This window comes from Podarcis pityusensis, assembly GCF_964106645.2.
Source record: "Podarcis pityusensis genome assembly, chromosome: 3".
In the NCBI taxonomy this organism is placed as follows: domain Eukaryota; kingdom Metazoa; phylum Chordata; class Lepidosauria; order Squamata; family Lacertidae; genus Podarcis; species Podarcis pityusensis.
In genome coordinates this window covers 55,000,981-55,021,106 of record NC_138026.1, presented here as the reverse complement: position 1 = coordinate 55,021,106, position 20,126 = coordinate 55,000,981, and positions in this window count along the sequence as shown.

Genomic DNA, 20,126 nt, shown 5'->3' with positions numbered 1-20,126 from the left:
GGTTTGTTTGTTTTGTAAATGCATTACTTTGTGTGCGGGATTATATCCAGCTCTCTGGCAAAGCTCCCATGTGTGGCCTGCAGCAGGGCTCCTCCTAGGCTAAAGGAAGAGAGGAACAATGGATTTTGGGGAGCTTGCAGCTGTTCTGGTGACAGTGAACAGGAAATCGCTATGCCGGAATCCAACTACACACAATTCAGTGTTTTTAGACGTGTGGCAAATACTTATTAGGGAATACAAAGAAAGTTTTAAAAGTGATACTTTTGGGAAGGGGACAGGAGGATTTTGCCTCCAACTTGTCATCACATGAATAACAGTTAAGTGTTGCTGTGTAGCTAATTAGTATGGCGCAGATCAGCACTCTCGCCACTGCCCGTAATTTATGTTTGTTGCTTTGCCAGTTTCCCAAAACATTAATAAGCATTTTAATATTTGATAAGGCAACCTCTAAATTATGTAAAATAAAGCTAAGCACTATTAATACCCAATAGGGCACATTAAAAAGAGACGTCAGGAGCCTCCGCACAGCAGAGCACTTAACTCACACAGGAAATGGCCTTCCCTACTTGATACCTGAGACCATAATGACAATTAAAAGAGGCTTTGGGGTTTCCTGATGGAGCTGGGAAGCTCACAAATTGTTTTTGAACATTTCATAACAGAATGAAACCTTGTTTGAGTTCAGCTCACTGAAACATCAAAAGGCTTCAGTTCCCAGGGCAATCACTCCTGTGGCTCATTCTGCGGTTTGATCCATCAGGTGTCTGAGAGGCATGGTTTCCTTCATGATAAATGTACAGATTTTGCAAAGTTGTCAAAAATATTTTCCTCAAGGAAGCATTTATGCTGGAAGGAAGTCACACTTCCCCAGCACTCATAATTCAATATCTTGTCAGTGGTAAAATACCATTATTTTTCCCCAGCTAGTGCTGCCTGTAGGATCACAGGAAGCATGAATACTAGTTTCTGGGGAACAATAGATGCTATTGCTCACCTGCCCTGTTTCTGGGCTGCCTATAGGCATCTGCTTGTCCATCGTGGGAAACAGGATCCTGTACTGAAAGAGCTCTTTGGTCTGGTCTATAAGAGCTCTGCTTATGTTCTTAAGCTATATTTGGAGTGCTGTGTGGATTAATGTGATTCGGCTGGTACCGTGGCTTCATCCTGGGAAATGCTCATATCACCACTGAAAGAATCACAGAATTGTAGAGTTGGAAGACCTCAATAGTGCAACCACCTGCAATGTAGGAATCACAGCTAAAGAATCCCTGACAGAGGATAAGCACCATGCCACCATGGGTGAGTAGGGCACTTAATTCCATAAAAACACTGGGAGCTTTTTTTCTTTTAATTGACACCATTTGCCCATCCCATACACATTCCATTCCCTTGTTGACCCCTTCCCCACATTGTAATTTTAATTTTCTTTCCTATGACCTCTGTGTGCTCCCCTCTTCCACTGGTCCACTCCAGACCCTGACTGGTTCAAATTAATTCAGTAAAAACAAGTAATTAAATACCTTAATTACTTTGCTGCCTTACCTCCAAAATCTGATAAAGATGTGAAAAGACATGGGAGAGGTAAGACTTTCAGGGGTGGATCCTTTTAATCTGGTTTACTCTCCCTCACTTTCCCCCAAGTTCAAAGCTGAATGAATATTGCAGCACCAAGAGCCCACCTCCTCGTAAGCATTCTCTGCACAAGATTATCCCATCCATTATGTGGATACTATGATGCCAAACGTAACTTCTGAGTGGTTTCCTTTCTTCAGTTGGAAAGGTTCTGAGTTTCCCCCAACCTTCTTGTAGCTTTTGTTGTCTGATGTGGGGTAGACAGCTCCTTCAACCCAGGACTCCCTTTAACCCAAGCATACATTTGGGGACATATTTCTTAATCTTTTACAATATATTTGCATGGTGGAAGTGTTCCTGTTGCAACTCACCTTGGATCAAGCTGTTTCCCACCAGCTAAAGGCCACTGTAGGCTTCATCTTTTATTCTTTATTACTGGAAACCGCCCACTATCAGTGTCTCAGTCTTATCCGGATTAAGATTCAGTTTGTTGGCATACAGTCCATTATCAAGGCAAGACAACGGTCCAGCACATCCACAGTCACACTGGTGCTTTGCTGAATTATCTTATTCCTTTTCACTCCATACTTCTGACTAACCTTTGCATTGAGATCTATCCTTCACCACTCTTTTTCCTCATTCCTTTAGTAGCTTACAACTTCTCTTGAAAAAACAACAACAGAAAAATGATGCTCTGTTTTCTGGAGTTGGTCCTCATGACAGTGCCCCTTTGCTGCTGTCATGGTCACTTGCATTTGGAATGCCAGAAATATATGACCTATAGATCTCTGGAGCCACCATAATTTCTACATCCTTCTTTCTAAAGAGCCGCACCAGCATTTTGATGGTTCAGGGAGAGTTGCCAAGTCAAAACTACTAACCGATCTATCCTGATAGTTCTTTCTGCCAAACAGCTAGCATATATACTGCCCTTGTTTTTCTTCCTCCTGCCCATTTCATTAACTATCTGGATAGGGCAAGGAAAGACACAGAGCTGTGTATAGAAATGCAGACAACCTTGACCCTTTGTATTGGTAGCTAGTGATTTACAGTTTTTATTTCACTCACTTGAAAACCTTCCAGTAGCTTCTACTAAAACACGAAGCCAAACTGAAATCAAATTTTGAAATCAGTTTAAAAGCAACCACTGATTGAAAAGTAAAAGCATAAGCAATCAGAACACTTAAGAGTTTAAATGCCCACCACTCCAAATTTGGTTCATACCTGTGAAAAGCTAAGGTGGACTTCCGTGGAGAGCTTGTTTGATAGAACCAGGACCATGACACATTGATCCGTCTTTTTATCCCCAAGAACCTTGCTTTCTGAAATTAAGGGGCCTCAAGCTGCCCCCACACTACCTCCATATGTGCCAATTCCCATGAGGACTTAATACCCCCTTCTCCCCCCAAAAAAACCTTTTGTAGAAATTAGGCAAACTGAACTTAAGATTGTGGGGGGAGAGGAACTGAAAAGAAACTGAAATCTATCCAAATTGAGCCCATTGAGCTGGGGAGGGAACAATCAGTTATTCCCACATTTCTTTTAACTTATGCCTGTTCAGGTATTGAGGGAGGCCATCCTTCAGCATCTGCTCCCACACCCCATTCTCACAGCTCAGGGTAGGTGAAACAATTCCACCCCCAAAGGAACCCATATCCTGCCTCTGGGTCCTTATATTCCTGGTGGCAAGCCTCAGGAATTCCCAGTTACATTAAAGGTGCCACTGAGTTGCCTGCTTGGTTCCCACCTATCTCCATTCTTCCCCCACAGTGCTACCACGAGAGAGGGAGCAAGTCTCTGCTTAGCCTACCTCCCTCCACCTACCCAGGATAAATTCCTATAGCTCACATTGGAGATCTTGCAGGAAAACATTGCTGCTCATGTTAGTGGTTTTGGAAAGGGCTGTAACTCAGTGGTAGAGTACTGTATCTGCTTTGTATGCATAAGGCCTAGGTTCAATCCCAGCATCTCCAGCTGGGAATGTTCCCTGCTTGAAATCCTGGAGAGCTGCTGCCAGTCAGTGTAGACAACAAGAAACTAGATAGAACAATTCTCTGGCTCCCTTTAAGGCACCTCTCTATGTTCCTGTGTCTGACAGGTGAGTGTTCTGTGCCCTGTAGAGGTTCTTCTGTGACCCATCAGAGAAATTGCAACAGAATTAGCACCCAGCATGATTCTGAGGAGGCAGATAATAATCTTGGCGAGCATGTCTGATCTCTTTGCTTTGACTATACATTAGCCTCTCTGGAGACAGATTACTGTCCAGCCTACTAATCTACAGAAAGCTGTAAAAAGCAGCTTTCTGGATAATAAAATCATTATTTTCTGATATTCACAGCAGCTGGCAGAAGAGTGAACCAAATGAACATCTATTTGCAGTCAAGGTGGAATACATGGCTTCCTATTTATATTTATCTCCAAAAGGCAGCACCTAAAGGCAAGATCAATGAACATAATCACAGAATACAATCCTAGACCATGCCCCAAATACACAACACAGCTTGTAGCAGAGTATTTTTTACCTATCGGCACTCCCCAACCACCCACCCATCTGATGCCACTGCAATAAATCCTACCAGTTTAAACACAGATGTTAGGTCTCCTTTGATTCCAGCTGGCAAAATACTGTCAGCTGAAAGAAATAATGCATACTCACCTTCATACAGCTGAGAAGCACAAGACATGTAGCTGCCATAATGGCCACAATTGTTTTTAGCTTCCTCTACAGCAGGCATGGCCAAACTTGGCCCTCCAGCTGTTTTGGGACTGTAATTCTCATCATCCCTGATCACTGGTCCTGTTAGCTAGGGATGATGGGAGTTGTTGTCCCAAAACAGCTGGAGGGCCAAGTTTGGCCATGCCTGCTCTACAGGCAGCTACATCAAGTTTCTTCTCTCACTCCTTCAGCTATGCTTTCTTATAAAACCCTGGCAATAATTCATTCAATAGCAGCAATACTCCCAACAATCTCATCTGAGTGTCTTTCAGGTTGCTTTATCAACACTACCACATCCTTTAGAACAGTGGTGTGGAATCTGCAGCCCCTGGCCTTAATTAGACCCAGTATGCCTTTTCAATTGGCTTGGGAGGCCATATTGGGCACGTTACTCCTACCGCTCCCTACACCTGACTATGAATGGTGCAGCTATTTGTGCTAGTTTTTTTTAATGAGAAGTTGCCTAATTTGTACATCTCAAACAAATGCATCAACCAAAGCACAGCTGTCTTTTGAAGTCTGTACTTCTCTGAATTTTGTAATGCAGATCTCCAACCAAATAACATGTAGCAAAATGCATTATATGAGAGAATTTTTTCTTCAAAAATGTGTATATTAGTAAAAAATGCATACAAAAATGTGTTCATGAAGAGAAAGTTGCGCTAAAAGGCTGATGAATTTTCATGAGGTTTTTTTTTTTTTAAAAAAAAAAATAGTAATGCACAAATTGCTGCAGAAATGTGAAGAACACGATTTAAGATTGGAATATTATGAAACTCAGTGAAACCGATACTGACAGATTTTCCCCTCACTGCATCTCACATGATATGAATGGCAAGTAAATATACTGGTCTCTGCCTAAAGTGGGGATTCCAGGCACTGTTGAGCAACTGATCATCACTCATGCAAAGCTCTGTGCATCTGCAAGGACAAGGAGCATTGCAGGTGCCAACGATCTGTTGACTGAAATGTGTCACTTGCCACCCACTTGTGAAAATAGGCCATGGGGACCTTAGGCCATCTGGACCAAGACCTGGAAATGGTCCCCAACCCCTGCTTTGTTACTAAGAGGATGAGTTGGGGAATGAATACATCTCTATTATGCTGACAAATCATATGTGTACTGGGGACCTGTTTAAAATGCTCAGGTACCTTCCTGGAACTCCCTCCATGAGCTTCGTGATCTGGAACTGCATATATTTTTCTTTCTTTGCACTAAGTACACATTAAATTCATTGGGCATATTCTATATAGCAATACTTGTTTCCAGGTTCTTGAACACTATAAGGCTTCTGCATTAGTTCATTAGGCTGGATCTTGTGTGTGGTGATGCAGAAAATTCCCAGTTCAAATCATAGTTTTGTGAACGATTGGCTTTAGGCAAGACACTCATTCTCAGCCTCTATACTTGATTTGCAATAGTGGGATAATAAGATTGGCCTACCCTACCTTATAGAGCTGTTGTAAGGATTACTGAGATGATATACATGAAGCAGGATCAGTTCAGGGGTATGCTTTCCTAAACAAGGGCTGGTGGAAAGCCAGTACTGATTGGGCCTCCCTTTCAGCTGGGAGGTCATTTCACGACCACTAGTGGAAAAAACCTGCCTCCCTGTTACCACAAGGCATCATGAGGCTGTGGCAAAACTAACTGGGTTCATTAGTTGATTGTAATGCCTTCAGCAGGCATTTAAACATGAACTCATCTAATACACACTTTCTAAAAGAATGCATATACCAAAACAAAGCCAACCTTTGAAATTCGCACTTCTCCAAATTTTGTGAAGCAGTTCTCCAGTCAAGTGATGTGTACAAGGTAAAATGTGTATAAAAAATGTACAGAATGCATTGCATTGGGGGGAAATGCTTTGCAGAATTTAGGCAAAATTGCATACAAATACAGGAGAAATTAACTCTCAAATGTCAGTGAATTTTCATGAGAATCTCTCTCTCTCTCTCAAACTGATGTGGACAATGGAATTTAAGGTTGGAAAAATGAGAAACTGAGAAAAAATGAGATTGACAGGTCCCCTACCCTGCTGTAGACTTATTGTCCCTTTCCTTTCCTTTGAGTTTATCCCCGCACGTCTCCTACCAAAATCCCCTTAGCTTTATACTGCCTGAGATTTCCTGTTACTTCTCACCCACTAAACCGCTTCTTATATTAAAGAATCAAGCGAAGGAAGTAAACGTATTCTATGAAAACATGGCCAAAGGCCTGTTTTGCAAGCCCCACAAAGACTAAGGGCATTCCACGGTAGCCTTTGACTGTTCTGTCGTGTCATCCACTATATATATATATATATATGCGCCTTATGCTCCATAGCAATACAGCACAGGCCATGCTTCTGTGCCAGATGTCAGAAGCCTCGATTTCAAGAAACAATGACACCAAAGGCTGCCTGCCTCAAGGACACGGAGTTAGACAGAGAGATGAATGCCACACTGCAGGGAGCCCCATGTGCCAACCGAGCTCGGATTTAAACTCAAATTCTGTGGGAGGCAAAGCCCCCATCAAAGCCAAAGATGAAAGCATAATCTCTCCTCTACGTGCTCTGTGTGCAATATGCGTTGGCGACCTGGCATGCTGCTCTTTTCCAAATGAGATTTCTCAATTAAGGAAATGGCTTTTTCCTGGGCAGCCGGGGCTTGAACATCCTGGGCGTGAGCCTCTTGTTCTTAGCATGAACAAAAACGGCACGTTATAATCAAAGCAAATTCCTCGTTCATTAACTCTGCACCAGGAAAATCCCTTTTTGGAATACTACCTTTCAAAGATTGCGGCAAAATATTGATCCTCGTATACAGCTGAGCTGTCATTGCTCAGCATAGCAGAGGTGACTTACACATAAGAGAGAGAGGTAGGGGAGAAAACTGGGGGTGGGGGGAATCCCCTCAGCCTGTACTACCCAACCACTTCTGATAATGAGATCCTCAAAGCTTAGGGGGGGGGGGTGTGTGTGCATTCATTTTCATTCATTGCTAATACACCTCCCACCCCCTTAAGCAGATTCCTTTTCTACTGCACCTCCTTCAGAGACTCCAGGAGCATAGATCACGTTAAGTTGTTGCAGATGCTTGGAAAAGAACCCCTGCAGTTATACACATGTTTGATGGTGGGATTATTCTTCACATCTTTTCCCCTCAAAGGCACTTTCAGCTTTACCACCTATTCCCATCTCCCCCACTCACTAATAAAGACTTCCACATGTTTGTGCATGTTCCTTCAATTCTCTCTGTGCCAACACTTTCTGTCTTATTTTCTCTTTGGATTTCTTCAAATGAATATTTCAGCCACAGCTTTGGAGCAGTTGTGAGACGGTTGGAGTGCTGACGTTAGTTTGCCTCCTCCACCACTGCAGTTGAAATTGTTCCTGTCGCTCTGTTCCCTCGCTTTAAAAGCAGATAACCAGTCAGCTAGTGGAAATGAAGGAGAACTTGGCAGTGGAGTTGCAGGTGTGTGGGGATGTTCTGATTGGTTTTATGGGTTTTCTCATTTTGAAGCCTGTGAGATGGAAAGGTGAGATGATGTCTCTCATGTCCAGTGGGGTCAGATTAGAGATTTTTGACAGTCCTCTTAAACTGTGGCATCTATTGAAGCCACGGATGTGTTGGGGCTGGTGATATATAGCATGATATTTCACAGTGTCATAAAATCAATTCTCTCGTACATCACTTACAATGTAATAAATGATCATTTACCTTATGGCACTATAACTTTGGGCATGTTTTGACATGTGGAAAGGCCCTGACTTTATTTTATTCTTTGCATCGTATTTTCAGAAGTCTGTTTGCAGTGACTATAGTGCATATCATCTGTGCATGTCATAGACGAGTAGTGATACACGGAAATGGCATTACCTTCTTTTCTGATAATTTTGGACAGGTATATGCTCTACCATGGAAGACAGGGATAATAATAATAAAAATGGAATAACATTGAACTCTAATCTGATCCTGCTGACATGTGAAAGACATTGACTCACCTTTCCACCAGTAGTGGCAGGGCAGTGTTGCTTACCAGTTTCCCTTCATTGTTGGTTACTGCAGCTCCATCGCATGTACCTATGTACCTACGGGACCGCCTCTCCTGGTATACCCCGTGGAGGACTTTAAGGTCCACAAATGACAACATTTTGGAGGTCCCAAGTCGCAAGGTGGTTAGATTGGTCTCAGCTAGGGCCAGGGCCTTTTCAGTACTGGCCCCTATTTGGTGGAATGCTCTGTCACAAGAGACTAGGGCCCTGCAAGACAAAGCTGTTCCACCTGGCCTTTGGTTTGGACTCAGTCTGACCCTTACATTTCCCTCCCCTTATTTCCCTCCCACTTTTCTGACCTCTACCCTCACACTTGTGTGGAGCGTTCAACGGAGAGGATGGGCCTTTTTATGCCTCATCATCCTCATCATTTTATTTGTATGCCACCTTTCTATAGTTAAAACTATGCTTAAGGCAGCTCTCAACACAAAAGTATTTACATAATTACAAAAAACCCAAACGTAATCATAGACAATGAATAAAACACATCAAAAAGCACACAACCAAATCGAACAATTTCCACATAAATCATAAGATCTAAAATTATACAATATTAATATATATCCACAACAGCAACAAAAGCCCTAAACAATATCCCATCCCTCAAGGGTTCATTGAAACATGAGGAACATGACTGCAGCTTCTGATCGCTAAGGACGGGAAGAATAATAATAATAATAATAATAATAATAATAATAATAATAATAAATTATTTCTACCTTGCTCATCTGTGCAGCTTCCAACAAAAGATTAAAAATACATTAAAACATCAGTCATTAAAAACTTCCCTAAGCAGGGCTGCCTTCAGATGTCATATAGTTGTTTATTTCCTTGACATCTGGTGGGAAGGCATTCCACAAGGCGGGCACCACCACCGAGAAGGCCCTCTGCCTGGTTCCCTGAAACTTCGCTTCTCACAGTGAGGGAACCGCCAGAAGGCCCTCAGTGCTAGATCTCAGTGTCTGGGCAGAATGATGGGGGTGGAGACGCTCCTTCAGGTATACTTCAGGTATCCTTTCAATCGATTACGGAGAGCTAGAACCCACATTGTGGTCATGTAAAATATTTCAACTTATGCAAATATGGTAAACCAACCCTTGTTCAGGCCTTTGATGCCTGAGCTTCCATGGCCTCATAGTTTGAACATGCCAATCTGTCACCAGCCAATAGCTCATCTCTTAAATGCTAGCCACTGCTGGCCCTCTTGAAAAGGATGGTGCCATCTATGAAATCAGCTGCCTTAAAATAGAAAAGTGCTGCACGTGCAAGAGTGCAAGATTTATTTTCATACCTTGGCTTTTCAAGTACTATGGGGAGAGAAAGGGAAAGTGAGAGGATGAAAGGAACCTCTTTACCCTTCCAATCACAAATGTCAGCATCTGTCTAAGCAGTTTTCTGTCTACCCTAACCCTATTTTTTCTTAATTTAGATGGTGGGGAAATCTGATTACAAATGGCTGGGATTCAGAATGAACACTCACTCCAACAAAACACCAAGATAAGCAGAAATGCAAGCCAGCAACATTCATTTCAGATTCACAGCCATTCTTAATACATATGTATACAACCTTTTCTCTCTTCAGTGAATATAGAGAGAAATCCTTGACTGATTCAAAAGGATTATTTTATTTTTGGTAAATTACATGTTATTTGGAGGAAATTGAAAAACCCAGTAGTAGATTTTCAGACAGGTTCTACTGAAACTCCTCCCCCCTTATCTTTTCTTTGTGCACAACAACTCCATACTGCTTATAATGTGTTTATGGGAGTAAACTATACAATGGAAACTGAGAAAAAAACAACAACTCTGTGTGTGTGCCTGCGAGAGAGAACAAATGGATAGTTTTATGCTGGGATCGGGGAATAGAGAATGATTGTCTGTGTTCATATGAATGCATGGAGAATGTGCGCAAACTGGCCGCATAAACTTTCTACACTGCCAGATGAATCAATAGGCACAGTCTCCAGGTGGAAACCACACATGTTAATTACAATGATCCTTATAAATTTATGCACATTCTCTTCCATGAGTTCATATGATTATAGGCAGAAAATAGAGAGTTTTAGAGAAAGAAATCACTCAAACAAAAAAGGCTCTGGTACAGGTGGATTTCAAATAACTTAAAATATAATAATACATGATGTTATGTCAGAGTATTTGTCCCACTTATCCTCTGAAACCCCCCATAAAGTAGCAGACTACCTTACTTGCCTCCTAAAACACAAGTTTGGTCACAGAAGCCTTTGCACTTGAGTGAAAACTCAAGGACTCCCCAAAATGACCTTTTTAATAATAATAATAATAATAATAATAATAATTTTTATTAATTTTATAAAAGCACATGCATTGTCTCTGTCTTCAGGCTGTGTTTTGCACAGATCGGTTACATTTGTTGTGAGACATTGGTGTTATATGCAGTATATGGTTGGGAAGAAAAGAAGGGGGATGGGAAAGAGGGGGTGGGATGGTAAAGCTTATGTTCTTTTACTTAGTGTATGTGTGGGGGTTTTGTGTCAGCGTCACTTGGGTAGGTTCTCTTCTATTCGCTTGTTATGTTTCCTTAGTGGTGAGAGAGGTTGGGGTGGCCTAGGGTCTTTGGTTGTCTTCGGTTGGCTGCAGTGGGATTTGTTTGTGCGTGTGGTGGTGGGGTTGTTGGGTTAAACTAGCCATATTGAATCGTATGCTGTCGGTGAGTTTGTGTTGTTGTCTTGTTGGGCTGTGTATGTGATAAAGGGGAGACATACCAGAGTGAAGGAGTCCTCTTCTACTTGTCCTCTTATCAGTTTCAGTCTATTGGTTAGCTTTTCTAGTAAGGCTGTTTCCCATACTGCTTGATAGCAGTGTTCCATGTTTATTCCTGACAGGTCCCTCCAATGTCTGGCTATGATGTTTCTTGCTACTGAGAGTAGGTGGGTTATGAGATCTTTATAGTGTGAGTGGGCATTGTTATATTGGAAAATGTTCAGTAGGGCCAGTTCTGGGGTGGGATCTAGTACCTGTTTATTTATTTTGCTTATTTCTTGTATGGTTGCTGTCCAAAAGAGTTGGGTTTGGGGGCATTCCCACCACATGTTGGAGGTATGTGCATGTGGAGGTGCAGCCTCTCCAGCATTTTGGTGAGGTTCCTGGGTGTATCAGAGCCAGTTTCCATGGTATTAGCTACCATCTATAAGTGAGTTTCAGAGTGAGTTCTTTTCTTCTCACTGATATGGATTTAAAGGGAGGTTTAGACCACATTCTAGTCCATTGGGTGGGGTTAATTCTGTAGCCTATGTCATGCTCCCATTGTTTATTGATTGCATCAAGGGGGTTTGTGGGGCTTTGGAGCAGTGTTTTGTGTATTGTGGATACCATTCTCTTGCCATGTCCTGTTGTTGTTAGGAGGTTTTTGAAGGTGATCAAGAGCCTAGTGGCTGTTGATTTTACTACTGGATTGAACAGGTGTCACAGATCATGCTCAAAGGAAGAAGTAGGCAAACTGTCCCCAACCCCATCCCCACTAATCCTCTTGGCTCACCATTCCACCATGCAGCACAAAATCTCTAGATAAAACCTGGCAAGCCAAAGACCTATATTGCCTAGCAGACTTCTACAAAAATAACAAGCCCATATTGACACAAGAAATACAAAGCAAACTAGGAGACACCCAAATACCCTGGCTAACATACCACTAACTGCACGCCTTCTTAAAATGACCTCTTGATTGAGCTTTCCTCTTGATCTGCTTACACAAAGCTTACATAGAGATTATGCAATGACTGCTCTTTCGTAAGCATTTATTGTGATTTGTTTGCAGGGAGGTTATACAACAATGAACATCCACTCAGTCGTTCACTTATCCCACGCTTTTTAATGCAGTTCTCCACCTCTTTCCTAGTTACCATTAAAAAACAATAATTAAAGAGTGCTTTAATTCATTTTGATTGTGCAAATTTGCATTTCTCATGTGTGGTTGAATGGCTCTTGTGAAATACTGACAGTCTGGAGGTGACCCAAGTCAGTGCATGCTTCTCTTCACACTCAAATGTCAATTCACTAACCTTTGAATCTGTCGAGAAAGAGGGATATCAATAGTCTAATAAGTCCACACTTCTGCAGCCTGCATGTCTGGTTTTCAAGCTTGAAATATGTAGGACGACAACAAGGACATGGCCTTGTGTGCTGGGGACATGCAGATTGTTTTAATGCTAGAATGCTATAACCTTGGTGCTTGGCTAGAAAGGAAGCCCTCAGCAGTTTCTGCTGTGTGTGTGACAGGCTTGGCAAAAGCCTCAGCTTCTGGCATTTTGTTTTGCCACTTGGGGGCTGGTGTACAACCTCCAGCTACTAGCAGAGGGTGGCACAAAGCCCTCTGGTATTTCAGGGCTCATTCTCATAAAAGCACAGTGTATGAGCTCGAGATAAATGGCAGATGCACAGATGCTTAAATCACTTTGGTTTCAAAATCAGATTGATGGCAAAAGGGCAGAGGTAGAGGTGGGTCAGCTCTCTTTTAGTCGCAAGACACTAGCTTGGCAATGGAGTGAACTATTTCCCCTCAAATTGATAAACAGCTCAGTTCCTTGCCGAACCAACATGGACAGCTTCCAAAGCAATCTATGGCAAAGTGATGGAAACATTTTTCAATGGTTTTCCTTGGTGAGGGGAGGTGCATTGAAGAACTTTCCCTGAATAGTAGGGGCAAAACCCTACTCACCTGTGGGAAAACCTTACACTAAGAGAGGTTCCTTTGTGGGGAAAATTTTGTCCTTAGGCCCAGTTTTCCTGCAGTCAGCTCTTTAGCCCAGAGTCTTCTCTTGCTCAGAATTTAATCTAAACCAGAGAAGAATCCAGGGGCTTCTAAAACTCTCCTCTCCTTTGATGTAAGTTTAACCAAGCCCTGAAATATGGCAAATTTGCAAACTTCCCTAGGCAGAGGGAGAGGCAATGCTAAGCTGAAATGTAATTTAGGCTTGCTGTTAGTTCATTACACTGGCCAACAACAAATTTGTTGTCTGCGTTTTTTCAGTTGATTTAGGACGAATCTGATGCTCTGAATCCAAAAATCACATTGGTTTTGCTCAATCAGGTCAAGTTTTTGAGCTATGGCCACATGTCTTTTTTATGTTTTTGTTCACATGTACGCTTGTGTGGAGCATTTTAGAAGAAGTTGGTGGGGGTAAAATGCCATGTCGAATAATTGTTTTAATTGGAAATGATTATTTTAATGACAAGAAGTATTCAGGTCAGATAGTTCTGGGTGATTATGTCGAAAAGGGATCAGTTTGAAGTCATAAAACCTCGAAATCTTCCATAAATTGGTGCGGCAAAGCATAAAGTTGGGGGATCAAAACTAAGTTAATGGGGCAACCGCCCCACGAAGTATCCTGATCTTCAATCAGCACGTCGTCCTGTAGCTCATTGTGATGAAATTCCAGTGCCTATCTTCAGAGAACTTCCTGACATTAGTGACGAAGATGCCTCCAGTGTTGAAGGACATGAAGAAGAAGAAGTGGTTCTTGAAGATGATGCTCCACATCCATTTCCCCAAAAGGAGTTGAATGATCTAGTTCGTGACCTCAGCTTGTCAAAGGACTCTGCTGAACTCTTGGCATCCAGATTGAAGGGAAAAAACCTCCTCTCTGACAGTGCTCGCATCAGCTTCTTCCGCAACAGGCATCAAGAGTACCTCCGTTTTTTCTCGGAAGAGAAGGACTTGGTGTACTGTGTAGATATTGCGCAGCTTCTGCTCAAGCTTGGAGTGCCACAGTACGAACCCAAAGATTGGAGACTGTTCATTGACAGCAGCAAGTGATGACTGAAATGTGTTCTGCTACACAACGACAACCAGTTTGCCTCTATACCCCTGGCTCACTCGAGTACACTGAAGGAGAACTATGAAGCGGTGAAGTATGTGCTGGAGAAAATTGGTTATGATCAGCATAAGTGGTTTATTTGTGTTGACCTGAAGATGGTGAACTTTTTGTTGGGACAACAGTCTGGCTTCACCAAGTACCCATGTTTTCTGTGCATGTGGGATAGTAGGGACCGTGCTCAGCATTACACGAAGAAGGACTGGCCTGTGCGGGAGCAATTGGTGCCTTGCAAAAAAAAGAATGTCATCAATGACCCTCTGGTGGACAGAGACAAAATACTCTTCCCACCGCTGCACATCAAGCTCGGCTTAATCAAGCAGTTCACCAAGGCTCTGGACAAGGATGGTGACTGCTTCACTTACTTGTGGCAGGCTTTTCCAGGATTGACCATGGAGAAGTTGAAAGCTGGCATCTTTGACGGTCCTCAGATCCATCAGCTCATCAGAGATCCAGAGTTCGGAAAGTCAATGAACGAAGTGGAACTGGAAGCGTGGAAGGCATTTGTTCTGCTAGTGAAGAACTTTCTTGGCAACAATAAGGCCAGAAACTACGCAGAACTTGTCAGCAACGTGCTGACTGCTTTCAGAAACCTGGTCTGCAACATGAGCGTCAAGATGCACTACCTATTTTCACATATGGACCGGTTTCCTGAGAACCTGGGTTCAATGAGTGACGAGCAGGGGGAGAGATTCCATCAGGACATGAAAGAGATGGAGACCAGGTATCAGGGTCTCTGGGACGCAGTCATGATGGCTGACTACTGTTGGACTCTGAAGAGAGACCTCCCTGCCGCTGAGCATTCCTGGAGTTCCAAGAAACGGAAGTTCAAGCCCTGAAGTTTGAAAAATGGTGAAGCAACATGCAATTTACGTGTACTTACCTTTATCAATGCCCACCATTCAGTTTACAGTAAACCTGACCTGATGGAGAGAAACGGATGCCATTTCCTGATTCAGCAGTGCAAAAATACCCTAAATCAGTTGTAGAAATCTAGACAACATTCAAAAAGTAAAAAATTGTTGCCCAGTGTTATTCTTGGGGTTATTTTCTGAGCTGCAACTTGGAGCAGAGGAATACAGGAAGCTTCCTTATCCAGAGCCAGGCCATTGGTTTATCTAGCTCTATATACTGACTCCCAGCAGCACTCCAGGGTTTCAGGCAAGGAGTATTTTCTAGCCCTGCTTGGAGGTGCTGGGGATTGGACATGAGACCTTCTGCACACAAAATGGATGCTCTACCACTGAGCCATTTCCCAAGTTCTGGTTTGAGCCTGTGGATTTTAACCTTAAGGGAGAAGTGTGCCTTAGCTGACTTGGCAGGTTTCCTGCTTGGCAGGGGGTTGGACTCGATGGCCCTTGTGGTCTCTTCCAACTCGATGATTCTATGATTCTACGACTTTCCACCTTCCAGACCAGGGACAGTCATTGTGGTGCCCTCTAGATGTCGCTGGGCTGCAACTCCCATCAGCCCCAGACAGCATTATCAGGGATAATGAGACTTGTAGTTGAAAAATATCTGGAGGACACTTGACATCTACTCCTTAAATCCAACTAGTGATGGCATGCCAAGCATGCATAGGAGGCCAGGAAAGTTAGGATCTCCTTCCCAAAGCATCTCATGAACTATTCCTCAAATACCACATTCAACCAATTCTCCCCAAGGTCATTGCAAAGTATTGGAAGACACAAGAACTTCCCACGCTGGAGGAATGGCAGATGAAACTTATGGACTATATGGAATTGGCGGAAATGACTGGTAGAATCCGTGACCAGGGAGAAGAGTCGATGGAGGAAGACTGGAAGAAATTCAAAGACTATCTTCAGAAACACTGCAAAATTAAGGAATGTTAGAGTGATGTTGGACTGAAAACAAGTGGTTTCCAGCTGTACAGGTTAAAGTTAAGGATAGATTAAGATTAAAGATCAAGATTAAAGATGTTTAAAGAAATGGAAATTTGATAATAAAAGGGAAAAATTTAAAGCTATATGACATTAAGATCAAGGATTAGGTTTAAAAAAGTTGAAGTTATATATTTTAATGTTTTATTAAATTAAAGATTGGGATTAAAAAAGTGGAAAAGAAACTGCTGGACAAATAATGTGGATTGGAATACAAAAGAGGGAGGTATGAGGAAGTCCAGAAAATAAGTAATTTAAAATTGGAAATGGAAAAGAGAGTTTGTTTTTAATTGTTATGTTTTGTGTTTTTATTGTTAAGTTAAGTTTTGTATTGTTTTTTGTGTGTGTTGTTTTTCTTTTTTGTTTGTTTAAAACCTTAATAAAAAATTATTAAAAAAAAAAAATTCTCCCCTAGGAATCATATCCATATATGGCAAATTTATGTACTGCTTGATTGTAATATGATCTCTGAGCGGTTTACAAGGAATATTATAATTACCAATAAAAACCCATTAAAAACAAGTAAATAAAACATTTAAAAGATAACTAAAAGTAAAAGATTAAAACTCAGCAGCATCTCCATGTCTAGACAGGCTTATCTAAACTGAAATGTTTTAAGCAGGTGCTGAAAAGAATGCAGTAAATGAGCCTTCCTGGTGTGTCAACAGGCAGAATGTTGGAAGTTCACAGGCTGCTGCACTAAAAGAACATTTTTTTTCAAATACAGAATGGGTTTTATGTGGCCCCTGGACACATATGGGGTAAGACAATTAGCAATGCCTTTTTATATAGTGAGGAGCAATTTTCTGTTTTGCAGGTTTAAATCATGATATCATTTATTAATTACCACATGGAGCAATAATTTTAGTCCCCATATGGCAACCAAAACAATCTGCTACTTATGAAATCCTAAAGGAAAAAAATCATAATAAAGATAAAATATTATCATAATTCACATTAGTTGTTTTGGGTTTCAATATGTCCAAAAAGGATGCCTTTTATTTTCAACTTTCTTCCTTCTTGGTGCATACAAAATCTGTTAATAAAGACAATGAAAACTAGTTCAGCAATATTAAGGAAAGCCTTTTTTGAGTACAGTGGTACCTGGGGTTACATATGCTCCAGGTTACATATGCTTCAGGTTAGAGACTCCGCTAACCCAGAAATATTACCTCGGGTTTAGAACTTTGCTTCAGGACAAGAACAGAAATCGGGCTCCGGCGGCGCGGCGGCAACAGGAGTCCCCATTAGCTAAAATGGTGCTTCAGGTTAAGAACAGTTTCAGGTTAAGAACGGACCTCCGGAACGAATTAAGTACTTAACCCGAGGTACCACTGTACTGAAAATTATCTTGTACTATTTTTACCAGATCTAGCCTGGAGTCACTGATCAGGGATCATCCACTACCGGTCTGATTTCAGGGAGAGTCAATAGCAATGCAAGCACCTCAAACTCCATTCTATAGAAAACGAAAATTAGCTGAGGGCACCTTCACATTCTATACAATGGAGATAATACAAAAACATTTATTGAACTGTTATAAAGAAAGAGCTGAGAACAGATTTTTAAAAATTATTTTATTAATTTAACATAGTTTCTATACCGCTTGACTGTGAAAACATACAAACCTCTATGTGATTTACTCCTATATGTCTGGATAAGGCTTGCCTAAACAAAAAAAAAGGTTAAGCATTTAAGAACAGTGTTGGTGGTGTTCCACAAATGCTTGTACAAGTTTAAGCAGCAGAGTTTGTGCAGGGAAGTGCCAGAGTTTATAAAGGATTGTGCTACAGAATGCGAAACATGGAGAATACGGAAGAAAGGGATGAACTGAAAACATCATCTCCAAAATTCGCCACTGTGTTCTCAGATTGCATTTCCCCCACCCGTTTGGGTGGGAAATGATTTGCTTTGTTTTGGGGGTGAAGTCAGAGGGCTTGGTGCAGCAGCAGTAGCCTTTTTCTTACTCCCAACTTTATTTATTGGTTTATTATTTATTTCAACTGTTTATATGCCAAGGCAATTTCAACATTTTATATACTGCTTAACATCTTTGTATCTAACAGCCACCCAATCCACACTGTGGCTCCAATGTGTGTGTGTGTGGTGGTTGTGGGGAGAGTTATCAGGATGACACACCCTGTCCCAGATCTGTTACCAAACAAGTTCAGGGGTGGGGATAATGTTTAGAACCCTAATTAAACATATAGCTGGGAAACCAAGACGAGCAGTGCCTCCCGAACCCAGGGTCACTTCCTCCTCTCAATAGTTGTTACTCTGCACTGACACAAGGTACAGTTCACCCCAACTTCTTGAAATCAATCCAGTTTGAAGAACAGGTCAAATGATGATTCAAGGTGGGTTGTCCTGCTCCAGAAGATACACACTGCATCATATACATTCTAATAGGACACACACACACACACACACACAAAATGCAACCTCCTGTTTAGGTTGGGATGTCTGTGAATTGGGATAATTTTTAGAACTGTTTGCATATGCATTTAACATAGCTGGTCGTAGTGTCTGACAGATCTCTGGTTTATTTTTAAAGGCACAACTGGATTCTAAAGCAGGAGGTGTGTTAATAGGACTGTGAGATAACTGCTCAGCTAGTCAACTTGGTAAAACCCATGAATTTTTATTTAGAGGGCAACATTGCCCACCTTCATAGGATGGGGCATCAGAATATTTTTCTCCCATGTGGGTATATGCAAAGAGGTTTCTATCGCCCACCTTCATCAGATGGACTCATCTTCGAGCATTTCCCCCTGGCAGCTAAGCCATAGGGAAGGAACTGTGAGCACTGACTGTTCCAGTTTGCATACATTAAAAGTAGCTGATGCAGTAGCAGCAGAGACACAAAGTGAAGGTAAAAAAATATAAAATCTCTTGGTGAGTGAATCTCTTTCGGGCTCCGTCTCCAGGCAATCAGTCTCCAGGATGTGCTCTGTCTTTGTTTCATTCTCATTACTTCTGCAATAACGGCTGACCTTCAAGGTCAACCTTTTGCGTGCATCTTCTCCCCTTGCTTTTATTTATATTTCATTTGATGCTGTCATCACTATATCTTCCTTTGCAAATGGATTCAAGCAGCGGACCTACATTGTGGCTTATTTTTATTGTCTGAGGGTGAAGTGGATTCACCACATTTTGAGTTCCAGGTGCTTTCTGTCAAGAATCAATTGAAAGGTTATTTTGTATTATATCTAGTATGGTAAAGATACTCATCTTCAAGTTATTTCTTTGCTTCGTTGGCTATTTTGACAGCACAAGACTTTCCCTTGTCCGACCTTCCACTGATCAAACTCTTGTGCCTCCTTAGCTCATATGACTCCACTGAACGAAGTGGTAATCCGTTTGTGCCTTGATCTTTAGAGATGTTGCTAGGAAATATATTTCACCTATGTTTCATGGGTCTGATTTAGATGCCCACATTAAAAACATCACATGGGAAGGCACAGCAGTTGGATTAAACAGCAGGGTGACCTAGGATTGCGAGGGGAATGGAGGAGAAGATGGCACCGCGAAAAATAGCACATGAATATGTTTGTAAAGGGATGAAAGTTGCAAAAAACAAGAGAACTCTTGACATGAAAATAAAGGTGAAATGAGATGAGTATTTTGGACTCGGCTCTATTAAAAGCATACTGATTTGGGACTTCTTTTGAATTACCTTCTTATCATGACATTTATCATATGTGGCCACCGTATCCTGCAGCTTCATTCTTAGAGCCATGGTGTCTGAAACCATGTTTTGTTTGGTTAGATTCCCATTTCCCTCATTCCATGCTAACACGAAGGCACACTTTGATTCCTAAATAAGTGCCTTCAAAGTCATGTAATCAATTTGCTTAATGTCACGTTTCATGTTCAAGCCATCCACACCAGAGCCTTTTACTGCTTTGATTCTGAAATGTAATCCCAGAAGCAGCTGGAAGTGCAGTTACAATGGAAGCTCTAGCAAATTTTGCTTTGTCTTGTATTTGTATCCTGCGATGTTTCATCCACACCAATACAATAGCTTGGCCTTATGTGAGGTTGGTCC